Genomic DNA, 10,233 nt, shown 5'->3' with positions numbered 1-10,233 from the left:
AGGCAACCGTCCAAAAGAAGACCAATAACAAATGTTGGGAAGATGTGGAGAAAAGGGCACCATTGTACACTGTTGGTAAGAATGTAAATTGGTAAAGCCACTGTGGAAAACAATACGGTAGTTTCTCAAAAAACTAAAAATAGAACTACCATATGACCCAGCAATTCCACTCCTGGGTATAGGTCCACTTCTAGCTATATCTGCAGATGTAGAAAATAAACTTATGGTTACCAGAGGGAAGAAGGAGAAAGGATAAATTGGGAGATGGGAATTTATATACTCACACTATTATATAAAATAGATAACTAATAACGACCTACTGTAGAGCACTGGGAACTCTACTCAGTACTCTGTAGTGGCCTATATGGAGAAAGAATCTAAAAAAGATGGATATATGGATATGTATAATGGATTCACTTTGCTCTATACCTAAAACTAACCCAACATTGTAAATCAACTATACTCCAATAAAAATTAAAAGACTAATTCAAAAAGATACCTGCAGCTCAACATTCATAACAGCATTATTTACAATTGCCAAGATATGGCATATGGGACATGCCAAGATATTTGCTGACATCCATCAACAGATAAATGTATAAAGAAGATGTGGTATACATATGCACAATGCTATACTACTCAGCCATTAAAAAAAGAATGAAATTTTGCCATTTGCAGCAACATGGATGGACTTGGAGGGCATTGTGCTAAAGTGAAATAAGTCAGACAGAGAAAGACGAATACTGATTGGTATCACTTATATATGGAATCTAAAAATATACAAACTAGTGAATACTATAAGAAAAAGGACAGACTGATGGACATAGAGAATAAACTAGTGGTTCCCCATGGGGAGAGAGAAGGGAGGGGCAACATAGGGGTAGGGATTAAGAGGAACAAACCAGTAGGTGTAAATTAAGCTACAAGGATATATTATACAACACAGGGAATACAGGCAATGTTTTTAATAAGTGGACTGTAACCTTTAATAGTTGTGCATCCTATGGTGTATACCTGTGACTTATATTGTGCATCAAGTATACTTCTATAAAAAATAAGAATATATCCCTGTTTGCCCTGGAGACATACTTGTATGAAGAACAAATTTAGGAAAGTTCCTGGATAGGAGGTCAAAATCCACAAGGAACAGCCAGCAGCACCACTAGAACGACCAGCAAAGAAGGAGGCTGGACCAAGAGCCTCGCCCTAAGATGGAAGATCACCAAAGTGTGTTGCTCTGAGCCAACCTAAAAATTCTTGGCAGAGGAAATGGAGGGAAAAAAGTGGCATAAGATGATGGAGTATGTTCTGTGCAGGGAGGAAGACACTGAACACCTTCCGTGACTGGGATGGTAAAATGAGAGTGATGGCTAGAAAACTGGAGGCTTCACCTGGCAAGTCTACCCATACCACGCAGTCAAGGAGCACATCCATATCCTTCCTGGAGGAAGCGGTGAAGCAGGACATCTCCCTGCAGGGACTCTCAGAAGAAACTGATGGACTTAGTCACTCTTCCTGACTTTCCAGCATTTCCAGGAAAGCTGTTAAATTACACAGCTTCCCTTTGTAAGAGATAAACCACCTTCATAAATTGAAGAATTCAATATTGTGACATTGATCTTTTCCAAGGCAATCCAAAAACAGGCCCAAAAATATATTGTCCCCTGACATTTAAAAAAATTGGTTGTTTCTGGGGTATTGTTAATGTACTGTTTCTTAATCTGGATGCTGCTTATATGGAAGAGTTGCATTTGTGAAAATTTAACAAGCTGTTCGTTTATTATATGTGTAATTTTGTGTTTACACAAATACTGCAATGAACATTTTTTAATCCCTTTAAAAGAGTTCAAATGATGTTTTCCAAGATTAAACTGCTATTATTCAAAGTAATTGAGTAATACTTTTAATTATTACTTTTTAATACTTTTTTAATACTTTCGTTAGTTCTTGGGTTGCTATCACAGGTACTAAACTGATAGACAGGCATTGTTAACAGGTGGAGATACAAGTGCCATGTTGGTGAGTTACTCTTGGTCTTTGGGTAGTTGCTCTTCAGTCTCTCAATAACTGTTGGGTTACTTGTTGGATCCCACAAGTATGCGCCGACCCACTCTATTCCCTTAGCCCATTTGGAAACTTCCAGAAATAACCCTTCTTTTAGAACCATTCGTGAGATAGCTTCTGCCTCCTGTTTTAAAATATCTTAAAATTTATTTTAATTGAGTAGTGTCTAGAGAGAGACAGATGTAGGCCTGGGAAGAGAAATAACTTGGGTAAGAGGAAAAAGCATCCTTCATCCTCCAAACTTGAAATAGAGTGATATAAATAGATACAAATAGATAACTTTAATTCCTTAAAAAATATATTACCTTTATTTGATAAGTGATTTTAGTACATTACCTGGTTGAAGCCTTTTGCCAGAAGTACTGTAGGATAGAGTGGCTCTCTCTTTAGATGGAGAGGACTGATTTTACCTGCTGTCCATGGTGTCTTTTTATATCCAGTCACCACTGCCATTTGTCTCTGATATGGTCAGTGCAAGAAAGAAGTACAATGATTTTCAGTTAGGACCTAACTGACAACATGCTTTCTTGTTCTTGAAAGAAACAAAAAGGAAATTCTGCCTTCAAACAGAGAAAGTAATGTAAGTACATCCCAAAAAATTCAAATGAAGCACCTCTGCTCCCGTTTCTAAGCATTAACCACTCCACAGTTTGCCACGAACATATTTCCTAAATGATTTATGAGTGCACACACAAATGTGTATTCAGATTGTTTTCTTATATTTATTTTACAAAATAAAATTACACAATGCACGCTGCTCTGCAACTTGTCATTTCTCCCCAGTATATTCTAGCCTTATTCCCAAGCCAATGCACATAACCTACCTCCTTCTTCCTGGTGGCTACTTTTCTTCAATGTGGAATGCCGATAAAGTTGTTTTTCTTCCAGTTTTATTGACATACAATTAACATAGAGCATTGTATAAATTTAAGGTGTGGCAGCACAATGATTTGACTTTCATACATATGAAATGATTATCACAATAAACTTAGTGTTCATGTGGGTAACAATAGTAGAGAAATAGAAAAAAAAAGTATTTTTCTTATGAAGAGAACGCTTGAGATTTACTCTCTAAACTCTTCTATAAATTAAAGCAGTGTTAATGACATTTATTACATCCCTAGTACATTACATCTCTAGTACGTTATAACTGAAAGTGTGTACCTTTTGACTACCTTCATCCAATCCCTCCCTCCCCATACCTCTGCCTCTGGTAACTACAATGAAGTTCTTAACTCTACTGTTAGATTTAGGCTGTCTAGATGGACAACTATCACAAAAAATATCAACGTTCAGCAATAAGCTTTCCTTGTTTTGCAAATCTGTGCCATTATGTCAATGTACCAAATTCTTAGAAATGGCCTTGCTCAATCAGAGGACATCGCATTTAAAATTTTGTTTATAAGGTCAAACGACCTTCCGAAAATTTGTACCAATATCCCTTCCAACAAACACAGATGCTAGTGTTCTAGTTGTGGGACCTTCCTGTTTGGTGCTCCACTTTCACAAAGCTAATGCATGTTCAATCATTCATCAACAGCAACTGCCTTTGTTTTGACTGACCTTGCAGTTTAAGTCTCGCAGGTGTGGTACCTCACTGTGGTCTTGATTTGCATTTCTCTAATAATGAGTGATGTTGAGCATCTTTTCATATGTTTGTTAGCCATCCGTATGTCTTCTTTGGAGAAATGTCTATTTAGTTCTTTGGCCCATTTTTTGATTGGGTCATTTATTTTTCTGGAATTGAGCTGCATAAGTTGCTTGTATATTTTTGAGATTAGTTGTTTGTCAGTTGCTTCATTTGCTATTATTTTCTCCCATTCAGAAGGCTGTCTTTTCACCTTGCTTATATTTTCCTTTGTTGTGCAGAAGCTTTTAATTTTAATTAGATCCCATTTGTTTACTTTTGCTTTTATTTCCAGAATTCTGGGGGGTGGATCATAGAGGATCCTGCTGTGATTTATGTCGGAGAGTGTTTTGCCTATGTTCTCCTCTAGGAGTTTTATAGTTTCTGGTCTTACATTTAGATTTTTAATCCATTTTGAGTTTATTTTTGTGTGTGGTGTTAGAAAGTGATCTAGTTTCATGCTTTTACAAGTGGTTGACCAGTTTTCCCAGCACCACTTGTTAAAGAGATTGTCTTTACTCCATTGTATATTCTTGCCTCCTTTGTCAAACATAAGGTGTCCAAAACCACAATGAGGTACCACTTCACACCAGTCAGAATGTCTGCGATCCAAAAGAGTGCAAGCAATAAATGCTGGAGAGGGTGTGGAGAAAAGGGAACCCTCCTACACTGTTGGTGGGAATGCAAACTAGTACAGCCACTATGGAGAACAGTGTGGAGATTCCTTTAAAAATTGCAAATAGAACTGCCTGATGAACCAGCAATCCCACTGCTGGGCATACACACCGAGGAAACCAGAATTGAAAGAGACACGTGTACCCCAATGTTCATCACAGCACTGTTTATAATAGCCAGGACATGGAAACAACCTAGATGTCCATCAGCAGATGAATGGATAAGAAAGCTGTGGTACATATACACAATGGAGTATTACTCAGTCATTAAAAAGAATACATTTGAATCAGTTCTAATGAGATGGATGAAACTGGAGCCGATTATACAGAGTGAAGTAAGCCAGAAAGAAAAACACCAATACAGTATACTAACACATATATATGGAATTTAGAAAGATGGCAATGATGACCCTGTATGCGAGACAGCAAAAGAGACACAGATGTGTAGAGTGGACTTTTAGACTCTGAGGGAGAGGGAGAGGGTGGGATGATTTGGGAGAATGGCATTGAAACATGTATACTATCACGTAAGAAACGAATCACCAGTCTATGTCTGATGCAGGATACAGGGTGCTTGGGGCTGGTGCACGGGGATGACCCAGAGAGATGTTATGGGGAGGGAGGTGGGAGGGGGGTTCATGTTTGGGAACGCATGTACACCTGTGGTGGATTCATGTCAATGTATGGCAAAACCAATACAGTACTGTAAAGTAAAATAAAGTAAAAATAAAAATTAAACAAACAAACAAACAAAAGTCTCGCAGGTGTGGCAAAAGGCCAAATTTTAAGTGGTCAGTCAATGAAGTTTCTGTAACCTAGTTTTTTTGGGGTTTTTTTGAGCTTATGTCACAGCAATTTAACAGAAAACAATAATAATTTGAGGAGTCCTGTTCACAGATGGCAATCAAAGCAACCCCCTTCTGGTGAGTGCTGTCAGAGGGGATGGGTGTGACATCCTCAATCTGCCCAATCTTCGTTCCTGAGCAAGCAGACTTCTGAGGGCTGATTGAGATCCCTGCCCAGGAGTCTTGGTCCTCTCTCCTCCCGTGGCCTGGAGTTTGATGTGGACAGCCATGATGCCCAGCTCTGTGACCTCTGGGCTACATCCCAGGCAGCCAGCACAGCAGCATATGGAGATGGTTCATCTCAGCCAGTCTTCACCTTCATCCCACCAGTTACACAGGAGATGGCTTCCTTGCCAGAAGGGTCAGTGACATGGACAGACGTGTCACTGAAGGATGCACAGATGTGCAATACCACATACATGCTCTCTCCAGCCACCTGAGGGCCAAACCTGAAGGAGAAAATGGCCTGCTCTTCCTTCTTCCATTCCCCTTATGAAGTATCATTCTACACATCTTTTCCAGACTCTGCCACCAGAAAGCTGTAACCTATTCTTTAAACACTATCTTTCAGGCTTAGATGTCTTTTATTTTACTGTTTTGAAAATAAAAACAGGCAAAGGTGTTCATCAAACTTTCACAAATGACTTTATTTCAGTGCTTGAGTCCTGCCACAAATCATTATTTATAGATCAAGCTATTGGTTTGAGGGCAACGTATGATGCATGAAAAACACCATCATTCTCTTTTACAACTATCTGTTTCAGCACAGAATCACCAAAAGACAATAGCTTGGTTGTCAGTAACACTATTGATTTTTTAGTTATTTTACTCACATGGGGTAAAGTTTTAGCAGGATAATATACTCTCCAAGCCTCTTGTTTCATTACATATTCAAGGGTTTGGATCCCCCAACTATCTTGGACACTTCAAATTTCAACTCTGGAACCTCAAATCTAGGGCTTTCTGATTTACATCACACAGGTGTGGCAGCAGCCTCGGGGATCTTCAGAAACCTAAGTCTCTGCTATGTTCTTTAAAAATTGCAAAATTTCTACATTCACCGTGTGTTTAGTTGTAAAACACTCTATGGTGACTTATATAAAGGACATTCCCTAATAGCATTTGCTGTTGTCATCAAACAAATGCTCTGTTTGAGTCAGAGAGAGGTGGTCAGTTTAGGGAGGAGAGGACATCGGTATAAAGAGGCAGCCATGCTTCTAGGCTGAAGCCTCCTAGTCTGAGAGCCTGTTTCAGCATCAAGAAGAAATGGCTGGCTTCTCCATCCCTCCAGAAAAGACTCGGCCAGTGAGAAACCAGTCTTCTATGAGCTCGTGGTGTGCTGCTCTCCGAGGGGCTCAGGTAGGGTGGCTAACAATCTGGGCTTGCCTGAACTGTCCCAATTTTAGCACTGAAGGTCCTGTATCCTGGAAAGCCCCTTAGTCCCTGGAAAACTCATAGGATTGGTCACTTTAGCAGTGCTTACGGGCTCAATACACCTATTACTTTGTCATTTTGTAGAAATGACAAAACTTATTAAAAATTGTGGTATATTTTAATATTTACTTATATAACTTTTTTCAAAAGTTTTATTGGAGTATAGTTGATTTACAATGTGGTGTTACTTTCTGCTTTGGGTAGTACACCTATTTTAAATACCTCAAATGTACAATCCATTATGCTTGTGCTAATCACAAGAAATTTTCAGATTTTTAAACAAAATTAATGTACATGTAAATGTAATGCCACAGGACTGGAAAAGGTCAGTTTTCATTCCAATCCAAAAGAGAGGCAATGCCAAAGTATGCTCAAACGACCACACAATTGCACTCATCTCACACGCTAGTAAAGTAATGCTCAAAATTCTCCAGGCCAGACTTCAGCAATATGCGAACCATGAACTTCCAGATGTTCAAGCTGGTTTTACAAAAGGCAGAGGAACCAGAGATCGAATTGCCAACATCCGCTGAATCGTGGAAAAAGCAGGAGAGTTCCAGAAAAACATCTATTTCTGCTTTATTGACTATGCCAAAGCCTTTGACTGTGTGCATCACAATAAATTGTAGAAAATTCTGAAAGAGATGGGAATACAGACCACCTGACCTGCCTCTTGAGAAATCTGTATGCAGGTCAGGAAGCAACAGTTAGAACTGGACATGGAACAACAGCCTGGTTCCAATTAGGAAAAGGAGTACGTCAAGGCTGTATATTGTCACCCTGCTTATTTAACTTCTATGCAGAGTACATCATGAGACACGCTGGGCTGGAAGAAGCACAAGCTGGAATCAAGATTGCCAGGAGAAATATCAATAACCTCAGATACGCAGAAGACACCACCCTTATGGCAGAAAGTGAAGAGGAATTAAAAAGCCTCTTGATGAAGTGAAAGAGGAGAGTGAAAAAGCTGGCTTAAAGCTCAACATTCAGAAAATGAAGATCATGGCATCTGGTCCCATCACTTCATGGCAAATAGATGGGGAAACAGTGGAAACAGTGTCAGACTTTATTTTGGGGGCTCCAAAATCACTGAAGATGGTGATTGCAGCCATGAAATTAAAAGACACTTACTCCTTGGAAGGAAAGTTATGACCAACCTAGACAGCATATTCAAAAGCAGAGACATTACTTTGCCAACAAAGGTTCATCTAGTCAAGGCTATGGTTTTTCCAGGAGTCATGTATGGATGTGAGAGTTGGACTGTGAAGAAAGCTGAGAGCCAAAGAATTGATGCTTTTGAACTGTGGTGTTGGAGAATACTCTTGAGAGTCCCTTGGACTGCAAGGAGATCCAACCAGTCCATTCTGAAGGAGACCAGCTCTGGGATTTCTTTGGAAGGACTGATGCTAAAGCTGAGGCTCCAGTACTTTGGCCACCTCATGCGAAGAGTTGACTCATTGGAAAAGACTCTGATGCTGGGAGGGATTGGGGGCAGGAGGAGAAGGGGACGACAGAGGATGAGATGGCTGGATGGCATCACGGACTTGATGGACGTGAGTCTGAGTGAACTCCGGGAGATGGTGATGGACAGGGAGGCCTGGCATGCTGCGATTCATGGGGTCGCAAAGAGTCAGACATGACTGAGCGACTGAACTGAACTGAACTGAATGTACATGTAGAGTCCAGGAATGAGACAAGTCAAAAATTGTAAGGTGAACATCTTCCTTCATTCTTGGTGGTCTGTCTCTGTGGCCACAAGGGTAGCCTCATATGGATGGTACATCTAAATGTACCACTCTCTGTGAATATGAGGTCTGGGCCATGATAGGCTGGCTGGGTGATGAGGGCAGGAATGAGTCAGTGGTTGTCTCACGTTTAAGTCACAAAATGCAAATAACTTGGGAGGGTGGATTACCAAGAGCAAAGGAAGCAGACAACAGAGAAACATTGAAGAGAATTTTAAAATAATAAAACTGACTAAAAGCTGATCTCCTTTTTGTTATCACTACTTCTGACAATTCTAAAAAATATCAATGATAAAATACTGTTCTCCAGGGGGAGAGAAGCATTGGGAGTTTAGGATTACCAGATTCAAACTATTATATTAATATCTAGGATGGATAAACAATAAGTTCCTACAGTGTAGCACAGGGAACTATATTTAGTATCCTGTGGTAAACTAATGGAAAAGAATCTGATTTATATATATATAGTGGTGGTGATGGTGGTTTATTCACCAAGTCATTTCTGACTTGCAACCCCATGGACTGTAGCCCATCAGGCTCCTCTGTCCATGGGATTTCCCAGTCAAGAATACTGGAGTGGGTTGCCATTTCTTCTCCAGGGATCTTGCTGACCCAAGAAGACTCTGTGTGTGTGTGTGTGTGTGTGTGTATGACTCAGATATATATATATATGACTCAGATAAACACTTCACTGTATAGCAGAAATGAATACAACATTGTAAATCAACTATACTTCAATAAAATTTAAAAAAAATACTCTTCCCTCCCCCCACCCAAAAAAACGTTATTGGCCTACATTCTAAACAATAGTAGTTATTGTTGAATTTTAAGAACATCCATGTAAGCTCTGAATTAGCACATTTGTTTATCACATACTTTGGTAAGCAGCATACTTTTCGTGGAGACTAACTTGAAGAACTCTCGGTTTTATAGCTGACCCCAACACTCACCTATGCACTTTTGTTTTGAGGTTCAGTTCAAACCACTCATGATTCTTCAAGTTCTCTTTGATGTTGTATGTGCCCACAAAGCTGTGATGTGATTTTAGGTGCATTTAGATGCATTTAGATGGTAAATTTTGCATAAGCAAAGATGACACAAGTTATAGAGATAAAGAAGCAGAGTCTGAGGTATTTCAGTTTCATCACACTTCATGATCTCTTGGGAGTTTTTTCTTGTTGTTATTCAGTGGCTCCGTCATGTCTGACCCTTTGAGACCCCATGGACTGCAGTACTCCAGGCTTCCCTGTCCCTCACTATCTCCTGGAGTTCACTCAAACTCATGTCCATTGAGTCGGTGATGCCATCTAACCATCTCACCCTCTGTCATCGCCATGTCCTCCTGCCCTCAAACTTACCCAGCATCAGGGTCTTTTCCAAAGAGCTGGCTCTTCTCATCAGGTGGCTAAACTCATCAGGTGGAGATCTGGCTTCAGCATCAGTCCTTCCAATGAATGTTCAGGGTTGATTTCCTTTAGGATGGATTGGTTTGACTTGGAGTTTTCACTTGTGTTTAAAATTGAAAATTGAAATAGTGTGTCATTGAGAAATTTATTTTTTATTGTTAAGTGCAAATTTTACTTCACGTGTGAAATTCCTTTAAGATTTATATTGGCTGTTCTTTTTAAATAGTTGTTACAAAGCTAAAGAACAAATCAAGAAAATTATTATTACTGATTATTACAGAAAACAATCTTGTAAAGGTTATTTAGAGGATACAGGATGTTAAATACATTAGTGTATATCTGTTAATGTTTTCTTCTATTTTGTTTGTGTCTTTTATGGGTCAAGTGGCTTGCTCAAGATCACACAGTCAGAAATTAAACGAACAGAAATTTAAACTC

Source organism: Ovis aries, chromosome 7, assembly GCF_016772045.2.
Source record: "Ovis aries strain OAR_USU_Benz2616 breed Rambouillet chromosome 7, ARS-UI_Ramb_v3.0, whole genome shotgun sequence".
Lineage (NCBI taxonomy): Eukaryota > Metazoa > Chordata > Mammalia > Artiodactyla > Bovidae > Ovis > Ovis aries.
The sequence above is the reverse complement of the archived record's forward strand: the minus strand, read 5'-3'. Positions refer to the sequence as shown.